The sequence below is a fragment of the Humulus lupulus genome, chromosome 4 (assembly GCF_963169125.1).
Source record: "Humulus lupulus chromosome 4, drHumLupu1.1, whole genome shotgun sequence".
In the NCBI taxonomy this organism is placed as follows: domain Eukaryota; kingdom Viridiplantae; phylum Streptophyta; class Magnoliopsida; order Rosales; family Cannabaceae; genus Humulus; species Humulus lupulus.
The window spans coordinates 181,744,791-181,747,648 of NC_084796.1; the positions used below are offsets into that span (position 1 = coordinate 181,744,791).

Here is a 2,858-nt window from a genome sequence, read left to right on the forward strand (position 1 = left end):
ATCCATTGAGGCGTTATTATTCATACAGATAGGGCACTGATCGACAGAATGAGCACCACCACACATTTCACACCTCACTGCCATCTAAACCACATTAGCAGATACACTGCTCTGTTGTAACTGCTTTGTCAGAGAGGCTACTTGCGTTGTTAGAGCAGTGATTGCATCCAGCTCATGCACCCCAGCTACCTTCCTAACTCCTGATGATCTTTCCTCAGACCATTGATAGTTGTTTGTAGCCATGTCCTCTAGCAGCTCATAAGCTCCAGTTGCGCTCTTGCTCATAAAAGTGCCACCTGCTGCAGCATCAATAATAGTTCTGGTTGTTGGACATAAACCATTGTAGAAATTCTATACTAGCATCCACTGTTCAATGCCATGATGAGGACATCTTCTCAGGAGTTCCTTAAACCGTTCCCAAGCTTCATACAGTGACTCTCCGTCATTCTGGCAAAAGTTATTTATCTCTCCCCTCAATTTAGCAGCCTTTGACGGAGGGAAGAATTTGGATAAAAATTTCTGAGCTAGATTTTGCCAGGTGACAATGGAGTTTGGCTGCAGAGAGTTCAGCCAAATTTTAGCTCTGTCCCTTAGAGAAAATGGGAAGAGCCTAAGCTTGATTGCGTCATCACTCACCCCATTATATTTGAAGGTTCCACACAACTCCAGAAAGTTGGACAAATGGGTGTGAGGATCTTCAGAGGGCAACCCATTGAATTGCACAGAGGACTGCACCATTTGTAAAATAGCAAGCTTGATTTCGAAGTTGTTGGCCTCTACAGCTGGTGGGCGTATACTATTTTGTACTCCCGTCAGAGTGGGTAGCACATAATCTCTCAGGCTCCTCTCAGCATTGGTCTGAGCCTGAACCCCTTGTACAACTCCTGGATTTAGACCATTCCTGCCATCCCCGTCATTCTGTGCCATCTTCACAGAATTATGGGCCTCTCTCTTGTTCTTTCTGATTTGATTGCAAGACTTTTCAATCTCGGGATTCAGAGGAACAAGTGTGGCTTTTCCTTTTCTGCCACGCATATACCAATATTCACCTGAGATAGAAAAATTAAGCACCTAAACAGATTAGAAACAAATAAATTAAAATCAAATTAGAATAAAAATTAATTAGACTGATATTGATAATTATTTTCAGTCCCCGGCAATGGCGCCAAAAACTTGTTGCGAAATTTATAGCTATGCAAGTGCACACAGTCGCAAACTTGTAATAAAATGGTAAAACCAAGTATCGTCCTCAAGGACTGATTTATCAATTACCAATCAATTAATCCCTTAATTCTATTTGATTAAACAATTATCTGAGATTTTAAACTAAGAAAAATACTACAAAGCGCAGTGAAGAATTAAACAAATTAACAAAGAAAATACAATTAGGACAATTATGATTCTCTATTTTTCCACCCTGTTATTTCCTAATGCAAGCATCTATATCCCCTTCTCCCTATTCAAAAATAAGTTGCAACAACAATTCATAATCTGGTCAAGACTTATGAAATTCAATCTAAATGACAACTTCCTATATTTCTATGGTAAGTTGAATCATGTAGAGGGCATTAGCCACGCAACTCAGAAAATAAACAAATAATCTAGATACTTTCGTTCTAAATTAAATTTGCATCCAAACAATCAAAGCATATCAAATTTCACTTTTCAGATTGCAATTTGATTCATAAAATAGCAATTAGAGGTTATCAATCAATAATCGCACAATTAACATAGATTGCAAGGAATTGAAAGAGATGAAGAAGAATATCAATTTTGCATTAAACCATAACAAGGGTTTCCAAAAGATTCACATAAAAGCCCTAAAAGAAAATTTAGCCTATGATATTCATTCTAGCCAAAAACTTGTTCAATTACAAACATGAAAATTGACAGAAAAAGATGAAAAAACTCAGGGACGAATCCTCCAATATGGTGTTCTTACTCCAGCCGTCGTTGTCCTTTAGCCCTCTTTCAGTCGCCTATATGATTCCAATCAAACCTACCAAAAGTTCCCTCTGGAAAAGACTGAATTGCCCATAAAAAATAGCCAGGTATATCAGAAATCGCGACCCTAGCGCTGTAGCGCTCTTTTGGTAGCACTGTAGCGCTAAAGTCAGAGCCAAAATGGGGGAAAATCTGGGCACCAGCGCTGTAGTGCTCTTTTGGTAGCGCTGTAGCGCTAAAGTCAGGAACTAACTTCCTGAAAACTGCGTCCAAGCGCTGTAGCGCTGATGTTGTAGCACTAAAGTCAGTGCCGAGCCTCTTCAAGATTTCTTCCTAGCGCTACGGCGCTCCCAAGGTAGCACTGTAGCGCTACTTACAGAACCACCAAAAGTCACAAATCCGTCTCGATTTCATTCCATTTTCGCTCCTTTCCAATATTTGCATCACTTAACATCAATAACCCTGAAACAAGAACAAACGAGCATAAATCTGATATAAAACAATCCTAACTAATGAAAAATAGCCTAAAAACTAGGACCATAAACGAGCCTAAAACTCGTTTATCAACGTCTGAGGAACAGGAAGCATAACAAGCCTGGAAAGCGCATCATCTATCACATAAGTGTCTCCGTGGACAACTACACCAGAGATGGGAGGAACAGTAAGGAAACTTAAAGATAGACCGAATGGGTAGTGTCAAATCAGAGTTCAGAAGACAAGGTAAGAACTAGTTAGTACTTGGTGATGCAGAGGTATGTGTATTATGGTTAAGTATAGAGGGATAGCGTCAAGGACCTAACCTATGGTAAGGATATGAAACTGTGAGGATACATAACAGGTTGGGCATGCTCAGGCTCAGGCTCAGACTGGAGCGGGGATGGGTCGAGCCTCGTGGGAGGTAAAAGAATGGAAAC

At 40.1% G+C, this 2,858-nt stretch overlaps 1 non-coding gene across 1 annotated transcript; it reads left to right on the forward strand.

Annotated features, from left to right (window-relative positions):
- Positions 1–373: 373 nt before the first annotated feature.
- On the forward strand, positions 374–480 carry LOC133833588 (small nucleolar RNA R71). The gene has a single exon (XR_009892961.1). It is a non-coding gene; the product is annotated as a small nucleolar RNA R71 (small nucleolar RNA).
- The last annotated feature ends 2,378 nt before the right edge of the window (positions 481–2,858 follow it).